Source organism: Gopherus flavomarginatus, chromosome 6 (genome assembly GCF_025201925.1).
Source record: "Gopherus flavomarginatus isolate rGopFla2 chromosome 6, rGopFla2.mat.asm, whole genome shotgun sequence".
NCBI lineage: Eukaryota > Metazoa > Chordata > Testudines > Testudinidae > Gopherus > Gopherus flavomarginatus.
This window is the reverse complement of record NC_066622.1, coordinates 40092817-40107128: the sequence shown is the minus strand read 5'-3', so window position 1 is coordinate 40107128 and position 14312 is coordinate 40092817. Positions and strand designations below refer to the sequence as shown.

At 39.1% G+C, this 14312-nt stretch overlaps 1 long non-coding RNA gene across 1 annotated transcript in view; it reads left to right on the top strand.

Annotated features, from left to right (window-relative positions):
* The first annotated feature begins 1489 nt into the window (after positions 1-1489).
* LOC127053364 (uncharacterized) overlaps positions 1490-14312 on the top strand; it is a 30460-nt gene continuing 17637 nt past the window's right edge. The window contains exons 1-3 of the long non-coding RNA XR_007775003.1: positions 1490-1629; positions 1792-1998; positions 6606-6958. This is a non-coding gene — a long non-coding RNA (uncharacterized LOC127053364). The remainder of the gene's footprint in view (positions 1630-1791; positions 1999-6605; positions 6959-14312) is intronic.

Genomic DNA, 14312 nt, shown 5'->3' with positions numbered 1-14312 from the left:
AGAGGGGGAGGCTAATGTCAGGGTGTCCCCCTCTCCCCTGTTCCTGCACCCCACTTACCCCATCTTCCATAAAGCAGGGCTCAGGATGGGGGGTGCTTGAAGCAGCTGCCATCTCAGCAAGCTGATCTAATTAACAAGGCAGTGTACTTAAGGGAATACACATATCTCCCTCCATTCCTGCTGCCTTGCAGAGTAAGAGAGTTAACCCTTGAGGGCTCAACCACTTGCTAGTTCATCACTTAGCAGTAAGGGAAATATCCCACCCTCTGACTCTTCCACCTCAACCAAGCTTTACAATCCTAATCACTGTGTACCAGTATTAAACTGTTTGTTTAAAACTTATACTGTGTCTGTGTAATGGCTTTTGTCTGGTGGAAAAATTCCCTGGAATCTAACCCCTTCATTTACATTAATTCTTATGGGGAAATTGGATTCACTTAACCTCCTTTCACTTAAAGTTGCATTTTTCAGGACCATAACTATAATGTTAAATGAGGAGTTACTTTACAAAGCAAACAAAATTGATTTGGGCTAGTCTGCTGAAGGAATGGTCCCCACCTCCACAGACCTTCCAGCCAGGAAAGCTCAGGGAAGTTGAATAAGGAAGCCTTGAGGATTAATGACCCCTCATGTGCTCTTTGGGTTGAGATGCCATGAAAAAGAGGGTTGCTCTGGGCATGTTGGCAGCTAGACAAATGCACTAGGGGGTCAGACGTAGCTGTGCTCAAGATCCTCCCAGAGAGCTAGACCAGGATCCCTCCACCTGCTAGAACCACCCAGTCTATAAGACACACCCCCCCAGGGCTGTTCCTGCCTGGGAAAAGTCTGCTGTGTAGACAAGTCCCACTGCTGCCTGTAGTCTCTCCTGGTGGAAAAGGGGGCCTCTCTCAAACCACAGCAGACCCCTTTCCCACGAGCCCTGCCCAGCCTAAAGTCATAGCCAGCTCCTTGCTCCTGCCCCATCCCCCTCCGGCCCCTCCATCCTTCCCCACTTAGCCCCTCACCTCCTCTGCCCGTTCCACTGGGGGGGCCACTAAGCCCCCCACCTGCTGCCCTCTGAGCGGCTCCTTTGCCCCATCCCACAGTCACCCCACCGCCTCCCCCCGCTTTGCAGCTGTCTCTGATCTGCACCTGCTGAGCCTCCTTCTCCCCCCGTCCCAGCCTCCCCATCTCCCCCCAGCGCTGCGCCCTTTGCCCCCCCTCCCCATCCTGGCACGGGCAGGCGGCCAGCACGTGCCCATCGAGGCAGCCCCGCTGGGCGCGTGCCCGGCGCAGGGTCTCTGCCAGGCCGGGCTGGGGGCTGCCGTACAGACCCGCCCCCGTTCTCGGACGGGGTTCAAGCTCCGGCCCGGCCGGCGGGGCGGGACGCCCGGGCGAGGTGACGGGGGCCGGCCCCAGGTGCAGGACCCAGGCGGTGGGGGCGGGGCCGCTCGGCCCAGCTCCCCTCCTCCGGGTGGGCTCGCGCGTGCTGCGCGGGGAGGGCGAGCCAGAGCCCGGCGTGTGCAGCCGGCGCCGAGCTTTCCATGAACAGTCCCGTCCGGCAGGGCGAGCAGCGCGGGCGGGCGGGCTCCGGCACATCTGCCGGCGGCGGCGGCGGCGGCGGCGGCAGCCTCCTTGGGAGCCCGGCAGGTAGGTGTGTGCAGTTCCCCCTCCCGCAGCAGCTGCCCCAGCCAAGCTGCTGCTGGGCGGTTTCTCCGCACCCAGCGGTCCCGGGGTGCTTGGCTGGAGCAGGGGGCGGATGGACGGAGAAGTGGCGGGGTTTGCGGTGACGGTCGGGTCCTTTACACTCAGGGGTTCTCTCTGGGAACGACACCCCCCAGCGAGCCCGTCCCTGGCACTGGGTAGTGCCCGGGCACCCGGCGGTCCTGCCCTGAGAATAGCCTCTACCTGTGGCATCACCTGTCCTGCCTCTCGCCTGAATCTGCCGTGAGGCCAGCTGTGTGCCAGCGAGCTCACTGTGTCTGTGACACCTTGTCTGAAGTTCATTTACATCCTCCGGTACGTTGCGGGGAGTATGATGTGTGGGGAATGATTTTTGTTGCGTGTACAGTTCTGAAATGCAGAATTTTTGAAAACAGTCTAGTGTGTAATGAGTGAGATCTTTCTAAAAGTTTGGTTTACAAGCCATCTTAATGCTTTGTGTGATGTGCATAAAAATTGGCTTTCATCAAAATATAGGATTTTCTACAGGGTGAACTAAATATCAAGCTCAGTTTCTATTCCTGTCTAAAAATAACACTTATAATTTTACTGAAGGTTGCTACCTCTGGGGGGGGGGGCTTATATGCAACAATATCAAATTGTGGACAGTTGCAAAAAGGGAATCTAAGACTCTTGGCGACTATAAAAAGGCAACTAAGGCGTAATTGAAACTGTGAGATCCTGGTAGTAGCTATAATTTATAGATTTCATTATATCAAATCTTAGAGGACTATTCCCTCATTTAAAAGACCAGGTTATAGATTTAGAGTTAGCAACTACCTTTGCTGCACATGCATACATTATTTATTATATGTATGTAAAGCAACCACCAGACACCTGTTAGGAATACTGCATATCAGCCTATCACATAGATTTGTCTTCTTGCTGAGCTATTTGCTGAACATTTCCTATTTTCTCCCTATTTGCACCCTGTCATGTTGCTTTCCTCCACAATGGTTTCAACAGTGGCACATAATGCTTGGGATGCTCCTAGATGCCAAGAGCTTTGGTAATGAAGGTTAATGAACAGGAATTTGCCTAATGCCAGTGTAAAGTCATTCCTGTTCCCAGTTTTCTCCCCAGAGGGTAACTGCTTGAAGCTGTTTAACCCCAGCCTAACCTGATTTTTACCTGTACATTTTGGATTGCAGAAGTAGTTAGGTCTCACAGGCACTCTTAAACCCTTAGCAAGAACTGAATCAGTTCTCTCTGTTCCTCATTTTGTTATTCACTAAGCTAAACACTGACTTCTTGTTAACTTTATATCTTTGTTCTGTTGAAGTAGACAGAGTGAAGAGATCAAAAAATTGTCAACATGAAAAAAGAAGTGTTAACTTGAATGACTAAAATATCAGACTCTTACTCTTATGTCACTTTTATTTCATGAACATGATAGTTAACCTGTTTACAAAATAATAGGCATTGATGGTTCTGATGCTTGTCACCATCTTCTTATTTTTGTTTGAGTTTTTTTTTATTGTTTGAGGAAGAGTGGTGAGGCATTATTGGAGAGCTGGATAGTAGTGGTTGGAATATTTTTCTCTAAACAATGCACTGGAATGTGACAAATGTTCTATGAAGACACAAATTTCAAATGAGATGCTAGGGGAATGGTTGACAGAGCAGTCTGCATCTGGATTTTAAAGAGAAATTGTTCATTCAGCTAAATATGTTCATGAACTTCAGTTGATGGTGTTAATGTTTGAAAAGAGTGAAGTGTGTCTTAACAATATGTACAGTGAAAGTGCTGGAAATTAGATTTTTTTTTAAATTATATCTATACGGATGTTTTCTTGTATGTTAAATGTAACTTGCATATTGTCAGTCCTTTGTTATGTATGAAACAGTTCTTGACAAAATAGGTGAACTATAATTAATTTTTTTTAAATGAACAGACTAATTGTTTAGATCTGTTTAACAAACTACAATATTGCCCTGTTTTATAAAGAAATTCATTGAATAAAAATGAGCAGAGGTTTTTTCAAGAGTAAGCTGAGCATTCTTTGGATATTATCTGAATCATATGTATCTGGAAAACATGCAATGAAACTCTAAATATGATGACATAAAATTTTCCCAGTGTCTTAATAGAATTATTTTTTTACAGAAGATGAGATAACATTTTAAATCAACACGCTTGCACTTCAGTTTTGGTCTAAAATTAAAAAATACACTGACTTGAAAACATAGAGATAGCTTAGTAACATATTTATAGGTTGTTAATGTGTTTCCAAGAGTTATAATTTCAATTTACTTATTTCTTTGCTTAGCTGCATTTGAACTTAGATTTAAATTTATGTTCTCAATAGAGATGAGTGAACTTTAAAGAAAATCAGGTCAGGCATAGATTCCGGGCATCTATCCCTTTTTGGATGCCCAGAAATAGGCACCAGAAATAGCATGACAAATTTCTTTTTCATGAACAAAGCTTTTTTTCTTTTAAGGGAGAAAGAAGCTTCATAGAATCTTTACAGATCTCAGAGCCTTGTGGAATAAATGTTTCTAGCTTATTTTATGAGAATTAATATAGCTAGTGTAATTTCTACTTTTCTGCTATTGGACTGAGGGCCGCTTGATTTCAGAAGTATGAGATTATTGAGGTTTATTTTAAAATAAAGAGTTTTCTTTAAAAAAAAAAAGATTAGCTTTGTATGCAGCATGTGAGCTTTTTCCTTAAAGGCAGACACTGCTCATCTGTAGAAAAATGGTTTTGGGGCATTATGTATTCGGATATTGCCAAAAAACCCCAAAAGAAAATACTAGGAATGGAACAAATTTGTTACTTGATTTTTTCTCAAATGGCTAATAAAAAAGCAGTTGGATTGACATAAGGTATAGGAGAAATAGAACTATCTTATTATTTGAAACAACAGGTTAAATTAAACTACAATGTGCCTTGTTTTTCAGGACTAAATGATTAGTTTATCCTACAGTAAATGGAACAGATCATAACCTCTTCCAGTGCTTTCTTTGTTCTCTATTGGACTGGTTCAATTGCCAAGAAGCGATGATTTTTAATCCCTAAATAGATGACGACATAATGACATCATCACATCCTACATTTGATTGATTCTCATAAAAGAACAGTAATGAGCTTTGATATGCATGTCTTAAAATTCTCCCTTCCCCTCAGGGGATTGCCTGACCTGCATGGCAAATTTCAGTGAATAACATAGTTCCAGCAAAAAAAAAGACACTCCTTTTTGGAAGGCGGGGGGGACATGTAGGAGCAGTGGACTGATCCTGATCTCCTTAGAATTTAAGGACTTAGATGATGAAACTTCAAATGGGGAGAACGTATCTAGAAGTGTAGACATTGACCAATATTTTCAAACTTGGTGCTGCTAAATCCATTGTAGACACCTAAGTAAAGGTGACTTGATTTTCAAAGGTGCTGGGCACATTCAGTTTACACTCACTTCAGTTGGATTTGTGGAAGTTCAGCACTTCTGAAAATCAAGTCATTTTTATTTATGTACCCAAATATGGGTTTGGGTACCTGAGTTTAGGCACCCAGGTTGGCAAATGTTGATCATTAAGCATAAATATATCTGAAAGCTTCCCCCCAAAAAACTACCAATCAAACCAAAATATTAGCTATAACTGTAACTGGGTATAATCTGATGATAATTGCAATGTTCGTTTTCTGTGTTGATAACTATAAACTCTAATTAAAATAGTTGAATCTCTGATATAGTTGTATTAATACAGCAAAATTCTCCTGTCATGAGCTTAGACTTAATGAAACTCAGTTTATTGAGAAGCAGAGCAACAATCCTAAAATTTTTCAGTGCATTATTGTGTGAACATTGTAATTCTGATTATAGTAAACCCTGTTTATAATGGAATTGTTCCTTCATTTAAATTTCTGTAAGAAAATTTCATAGTTTTTCATAAGGTAATCTGGTACAATTTTTAATTTTTAGTACAAATTTTTGGTATCATGTTTATCCCACTAAAGCAAGGGTTTTAAAAGGAAAGACATGTCATTTAAATGATGGCCAGGATAGGCTGCTGGTTTATAGAGCAGTTTGGGTATTTTTCCACAGAACTATAAATACTTATAGAATTCTATAAGTATATGATAAATCATATGCAGCTGATTTTATACACCCTCTTATCTTACTCATTAATTGAATATAATAAATATGAAATAATTCTGAGATTCAGCTATCAGCTTAAGTGAACTGTTCTTAATAAACTTGGAAGGTTTTTATTTCATTTGTATGTGTGCGTGTGTAAATTCTGCTTTATCTCTCTTTATACAAGTATTGTGCATGATGAAAGACAGGAGAAAGAGTTGTTTTCATGTTGCTGTTGGTTCTTTATTGGGTGTTAAAGAATGAAGCCCACCTCTTATTTGCACCATCCTGGTGATTGCAGTTACTGGTCTCATCTTTGATTCTCAGAGACAACCACCAAGTTTGGTAAATATCATGGCTTCATAGAACTACATTTCAAAAGAAGCCAATAATTTAATAACTGTGGACAGGCTAATCTCAGTGCAAGATCTGGCGTTGAGTTGAATTAATGAGATCAACCTATTTACTTAAGACAGAGAAATGTTACATCAGCAAGCCTGTCAACTTCTTTAGTTCACCAATGTTGTATTAGGAACGGTTGAGTAGTGGTTGGGCGTAGGCATTGTTAACGAGCAAGGGGGGGTGGTTATTTTATAATTGAATCCATAAATGGTAGGCATCCACAAGTTGTTGGTGCCAGATATATTTCTAAATAAATCCCATAAGCCTATCTGCACCCATCTTGCCTGAAATGACAAATTTTCATGAGTTGTAAACCTGTTCTAGAATGACTCAAGTATGAACGAACAATAGAACCCTAATGTTAGAGAGAATCCTGATTTGATAATATTCCATGGAAACTTCTTTTCACTCTCCTCTCAGGATTTGCCACATGCTGTGAATCTTCCAGCTTGTGCCTGCATTGCACGTTCAAAACAAAAGATGGGTTTGGACTTTGTGAAACATCTATGCTTTCTGATGAATTTTAGATGATCTCCAATGATATTTACATGGTTGTGCTGTAATGCAGTGACACATTTGGTTATATAAAATATGGAAAGCCAAGCATCTCAGAACCTTTTCTGAATGCTTTCTACTGGAGACTATCAAAGCATGATGACTGTTACTGCAATGATGACCTTCTTGAACATGAGATGACTGCACCAGTTTGGCCAAACAGAGAAGGACAATGAACATTTTCATTACTGTGACAGAATTCATTTTGGAAAAACAAGGTCAGTTGTGGCAATTGTTGAAGAAAATGAGGCAGTAATATCTTGTCATTGTACTGATATAATACAAAAACTGCACATCTTGTCTGCTATCATTGCATTATGTAAAAATTCAAAAGAATGTAAAGCAGAACTTCATGCAAATCAGCAATTGCTATATCTATGTTATGTCTAATAGTTAACACAAATTAATACATTTCAAAAGTAAGAACAGTATAGTGACTGAAATATTCTGTTCCATTTGCTCTCTAAAGAATTATCTTAATCTGAAAAGGATATGAGTAGGCAGAAAATGTTATGCTTGTTTCTCATTTGTTTTGGGCTCTAAATCAGAATAAATGCAGACATTGAATAGGTTACTACTGCTCATAAATCAACTTTTAGTATTTTTCCATGTTTATTCTATAAAGGAATTCATCACGGAACGTGAGACTTCTTCACGCTGTTTTTACTGGTTCACTTAATAGGAACAAAATGTATAGCCACACTTTAGAATTGTGTTTCTTTCAGATAAATCAAAAGTTATGATGTATCCTTAGGTTAGGGAGCAAATCAACTTGACTAATTGATACAAAACTTCTGTTAACTTCAGGGGAAGTTTGCTTTCAGGATTTGGTCCTAAACTTACTAGTGCTGAAAATGATTAAAAAGTCATTTTAGGTTTTTTCCTCCACAAATTCAAAAGTATCAAGAAGTTCAAACATCAATTTGTAAATAGTAGTGTTAGCAATGAAATGTGTGAGATTGCAAAGAACCACTAGCATTTTGTAGGGATATTTTGTGGTTATGCAAAATTAATTTGTAATGATTGTAACTTATTTAAAATGAGGCAAATACACAAGCTTGTGAAAATGAGGACGCTGACAGCATCGGCAATGGTAATTGTGTAATCTGTATGCCAGGGACTAAATACTGCTCAATAACACTAGTATAGCTGGAGTAACTTCATTAGCTTTCATGGTAATACTTTGGATTTAGCCCAGGGTAACTGGCCCAACACAGAAATCAGAATTTAAATTGTTTGGCTATGTTTCTGTTCCAATACCTCACACTGCCAGTGTGATCAGCTTTTACCATGAAGAGACTCTGCAGGGTTTAGCTATAATTCTGCTTTCATATTGGTTCACTCATAGTTCTGCAATACAAAACCCGTCATATGTATTTTCATTTGGAAACCTGGAATGCACAAAAGATGTAGATTCTGTGGTAAAAGGCAAATGTTGCCCACCAACTGCTAAATCACTTCCAGTATTCACTTCAGCATTTTGTAAATGGAATATTCGTCTTGCTCTTAAGAAACACAGATGTGCAACTGTTGTTCATGAAAATAGAGTAAATTAATCAAAACCATATTTCTATCTGACTTTAAGTAGGCATTATCCACTACATAGATTCAGATGTAGGTCTTGACAATTTAACTTTTAAGATTTAAATCTCAATAAGCAAGAAACTCATTTCCATGTTTATTGTTCTGAAATCATTTTGAGGCACTGAATCACTTCTCAAAAAGAATATCTGTTGCTGGACAATGAATTAAAAACACTACAGTATTTTTTTTAGTCATTTCAAATTGTGAATAAATGTTTAACTTTTACTCACTCAATTTTTTTTGCAAGAAATCCAGTTATTTTTTATAATCTTCACACTTTGTTACTTAAGTCTGTATAACCTAAACTATAGAATAATCCTTGTTTAAAAATAGGTTGATAAATATAAATTTGAATGATCCATCAGATCTAAAGAATACTATAAAAAAATCAAGCCCCATCTCTGTACTTTTAAGCTATATGATTTTGATTATCATATTTTATGAAGAATATGTAATTTAAAATATGGAGACGTCTGGTCAAGTTTTTACTTTTCTTTTTTTGTTTACACCACTTGTTAAAAACACAGCAGATGTTGTAATAAGGATACATAAGAAAAGGAGTAAAGATTTTTTTTAAATAGAAAAAATATTAATTTCATTTGATATTGGCAGACACTGCAAAGGCAAATTATTCCCAGTATGTATATAATAGTTAATTATGTAGCTCCGTAAACTAATGTGACAAAAGAAAAACTGTGCACAGTAAAAAGGTAGAAGAGCCTCTTTTGGAATGGTTGAATATTCAATCAGAAGCAAGAGTACATGTCAGAAACCTATTTTCTTGGGGAAGTTTCATTTTAAAAAGTAAACATACCTTTTCAGACAGACTATGTCTGTTACATTCCATCTCTTAGTGGCTTTTAAGGGAGAAAACAAAAATATAAGATTTTCTATTACAAGGGCTGATCCTGCATTCCTTCCATTGACTTGTACATCTCTCTTGTTTAAATAAAATAACACAACTGACCCCAAGGTGTGAACCTTTTTTCAGATGTGTATTCTGCATTTATGCCATGTAAAAGTCTACTGTTTTTATGTGGTGTGTGTGGAATTGTGACATTTCTATTGCAATTTAAGTGTCCTTAGAACTCAGAATTGATACTTTGTGGGTCAGAGAGTGTATTAAGATTTCCTTACAAACCAGAATCTTGGGACTGTTATTAGATAACTAGATTTTTCTGGCTAAAATGGGGGTATAGCATCAATCTCATAACTGATATGCTTGCCTACAGGTGGATGGTAGCTGTCTGGTATGTCTTTTAAATTCCTCGCTACTATAATCCCATTTTTTCCATCAAGTAACTTAATTTTCTTTCTAATGTTTATATAGTGAACTTGAAACTCTAATCCTGAATGGTGAAAACATTTTAGGGTTAAAAACATGGCCTTCATCTTTGGTCAACAGCAAGGGGGCACTGTTTAGTATGTTTCTCTTTCCCTGAATTTCTTTTCAGGCCATTGAAAGCCCAAGGAGACATTCAGCAAGGCAGAGATGCAGAGATTCCTACTACTGCACTGATGATCAGCACAGACATTACTGAAAACATGCAGAGGCTTTGCAGCCTCATGTACGAGTAAATGTTATAAATGCCAGCGAGGGGTAGATACAATTAGATAAATACTTTTAATTATAATTTAAATAATTCTGAATGACCAGAGGGGGTTACTTTGATGAATATGCAGCTGGGGAAAATATTTATAATCCTGAAATCTCCGGAAACTAAAATAAACATTTTATTATCTAAATTATGTGTTTATATAACTAGAAGGATAGTGGGGGGATGGACCCTCAAGTAGTAGGTATGTGTTATTCACTTGATATGTTCCTCCTTTTCAGCAGAGTGCAAAAGGTTAAGATAGTCTGAATCCTAATTTTGTTTAGTATTTATGCTAATTTTATGTATATATCAAGCCACTATTCAACAAAATAAACAACATAATAAATAAGCTACAACTATTAATGTTTTTAAACATTTTAATGTTTTAAATGAATGATAGCAGTATTTACTCAGGCTAGATTCTTTAAGGGCTTGACTGTTCAGAGTGCACACATCCCACAGTAAAGGATGACTAATGAGCCATTCTTCTTTACGGCACTTTCGGATGCAAAAAGCCTGTGAAATCATTATTGTCTCTTTGTGGAGTACAGTTTACTAGTTTACTCCCCTTTGGGCAGCCAACCATCTGGCTTAAGTGAGGTGCATATGAGGGACGGAAGGATCAAGGTCTCTCTCACCTCCTCCCCATCCCCTTAGCAACACTTTGCTCCCCCTGCAGCACAGGGCGGGAGCATTCAGAGTACGCCCAGTGGCACAGAGACTGGAATTTGGTCATTTCTTACCTGGCCTGCGTAGGGGTGATTGGGGAGCTCTTTGTGCCCTCTACCCCTCATTGTTCACTTATATAATGTTCAGACACAATATGGCCCTAAGTTTTTATTCCAGGCCAAATTTTGCTCTGGACTATGTAACTTAAGAGCAAGCTTTGACCTGTTGATTTCACTAGGAGTTTTGTACGAGTAAGGAGTTTGACCCTAAAATTGAAGGACAGGGTGAGCTTTCAGTTAAAACTTTTAAGATGTTTTAAGTTTATATAGCTCGCATGATGGCTTCACTTCTGTTGCAATGCAGAAATTGTGCCTGCAGGTAATTGTTGCCACATGTCTAGCACTTGGACAGCTATGTACGATATTTGTGCCTGAAACTGGGTGCTTAGCAGACTAAGCAGTGGATTATCTCCTGTTAACTGCAGGCACAAAACATATGGGCAGCAAAGGAGACCAAGCTTAAGTTTGACTGATAATTCGGTCAGAAGTGTCTGATGTTAATGTTATTGGTGAACATATGAAGTGATTTTTCTGTTGGCTTTTCTGAGTGCTTAACAAAGTCACTGGCCAAGAGTGCGTAGGAAAGTTTCACATCAACCTCTGGAGTGTTTGGACTTTCATCTAGGCAATGGAAAGAAATCCTTCCAAATGTGACCTCAATGTAGTGCTGTCTTCATGTATCCACAGCCAACCAGCCTGAAACAGTAGGTGGTTGTGAACTGCTTAAAGTCCAAATTGTAACTCCAACCTGAGCACACGATAGGCCATATTCCATGAGTGGAGCCACTACCCAGTTGCTACTCAAGGAGTGCACAGGGGTCACAGGTGGAGCCGGACTCCACGGTGCAAAACACTTGTGCATCTGATGTGTGAGCTTTCAGAGTCCTGTCCCCACCCTCTCTGTGCCCTGTAACCATGCTAGCTCTTCTGTGGCCCCTTAGGAGGGAATGGATCTTAAGAGAGGTGCAGAGTGGTTCTGTTCATCTCAATGAGGTGTTAACTCTGCAGACTGACTCTCTTGCTCACGGTAGGCATTTTGCTTCTTGTTGACAATTGGTGCAAGATGTAGCTAGAGTAGTCAAGGACAAATTATGTTCAGAACTAGTTCAGTATAACCATGGTTTCTGAAACAGTGCTGAGCACAGTTTAAGGGTAAGTAGGAATCATTCATATTCTGCACAAGCTCAGAAACCTTTTTGTCTGCAATTGGTACACTTTCTAGTGTAGAGCGCATCTGAGTTTTTCATAGCGCCCATGCAACCACTGCTTTCAAAGCATCATCCCTCCTACCCTGCCAGGCATGTAGTTCACATTTTCTAGCTAGCAACTTATTGGATGACTTTGCAAGGATTGTTTTAACAAATTAGGTTACTTATTATCTGCCTGAAATTCGCTGGTTGGTGGCTCAGGGAGACTTTGAATTAAGCTGTAAGGAGCATAATGAGGTTGTAGGAATGCTTTGATGTGGAAATACTTATATACAAAAATGACCTGAGCAATTATTGATATAGAATGTTTTCCCAAAGTGTTCTGGGACAGTTTATATTAATCAAATTCAGATTATACTGTAAAGATAATAAATTTGATAGTAGCACATCAAAACTCTCTAAATTCAATAGACAACATGAAAAGGTAAAATCGAAATAATTTTCTTCCTTCATTTTGTAGATACATTTATAGCTTACTTCAATCCTTTTTTATATCTGTAGTAATGAGAAATTAATATTGCAATGCTACAGATTTTCAGAAAGATTTTATCTTTCATATAATTCATACCATAGCCATTCTCCACCATCAGATTTACTGAGACAGTGATTCATCTTCAGAATTGAATGTCTGCAATGAACTGTCACTACATTTGTCTGACTTAATAAAGATTGTTATATAAGAGTTGCTTCCCCTTAGCTGATTGAGTTTAATTTCCCAGGCCACCTCTGCCTTCTAATACTGTTTATCAGCAAAGCAAAGTTTGCTGTATTTTTTGCTTTTCTGTTTGCATCTATACTTGAGGGTTGTTAACACAAAGTAGCCCTGAGTGATGGCTTGGACACGAGAGATTCTAAAAGCCTGTAATAGCCATAATAATAGAGTTGGTTGAAGGATACTGGTTGCCTTGGTAACCGGGCATGTGCCATATAATAGTACCTGCTATAGTGGAGAGATCTGTGCTGCATATTGATTGCAAGAGTTTTGAGTATTCACGTAAATGTATTTTACAATGCACATTCCATCTACAAAGTAATTGTGGCTTACTAAGCAGACTAACTGCATCCAAAACATCTCTGAATTTAGAGGACTTTGAAAACTAACTGTATTTTGTTTAGGTTTGATTTTTTTTGCAGGGTGGGGTATTATTATAAGGGTAGTTTATACCAGATATGATCCTACAGTTATTGTGGGCTTTTTCTAATTGAGTTAAATGATATTTCATCATCAATGGTCACACTGTGACTCTTTTTAGTCCTCTAATTCACATTGGAAAAATAGTATGGGAAAACAATACTCCTGAAAATGAGGGGCTAACAGTGTTGGCTAAAACAACACCTCTACTGAAGGATATTCTCCTGTGTGCAGAGGGACAGCACACGGCACTTCTGTCCCATTTAAATCCTCAAAATGGAGCTCAAGTGGGATGTAAGTGGTGCATAGACCTTGTGAGCTAATATAAATTTCACCCACTATTAGCAGGACTGTGCCTGCTTCCCCACATGGCTCTTGATCTGGATTAACCCTACACTTAGAGTCCTGAGCTTCTTTTGAGCAGATCTCTAGAGATACCAAACTCCAGTTCATCTGTGAGCTCCAACAGATCAGAATTTAACCCAGGTGTTCAGTGGTGAAAGAAACTAAAATCATTAACCTGTACACCTAGACCAGATCCTCAAAGGTATTTAAACCAGATGGGAGTTAGGTGCCTAAGTACTGTTGTGGAATACGAACCTGAACCCCCGAGAAACTACTTCAGGTGGCACGTCTAGGCTGATCCTGCACAACTGAAGCCAAAGGGAATTCTGCCATTGACTTCCGTGGGTGTGTGATCAGACCCATGATATTTAGCAAAGCATCTTGTCATTTAGATGTCTCCTACATTGTCCTCATTCCTCAGTGTTCCTCCTCTTTGTATCATTATTGGTCTACACTCATCTAGGCTTGGCCAGATTAGAATTTGTTTGACATGTTACTATATTCATTCAATATATTTGATGAATATTTACACACACAATGAAAACATTCACAGCTAACAGGACATGTTCACAAATGATTCAAAAGCTAAAGAGGGAGCCAAAATCAATGGAACTTCTAGTTTAACACATCCTGCTTGGCCAAATCTAGTTTTGTTTTAGTCAGTTTTTTAATTTTGTTTGTTTAATGCTTGACATTCACATTTATCACAATATCAAAAGGCCTTTGCCCAGATGGGTTATTCACTCAGGAAAGAATTCATCAGTGGCCCTTTTTCACAATATTGGTTATTATATCAAAAAGTGTCTGAATTTTATTTTAAAAAATGATTTATTTCACTAAAAGTTCTATGTTCAACGATTTCTGGGTCTCAAATTAAGAAAAGGTAATAATTTGGCAAAAAAAAGACACGTAGGACCAGCTCCTCTGAAGGTGTAAATCAGCAAGGCTCCGTTGGAGTCAGTGAAGCTACACTTAGT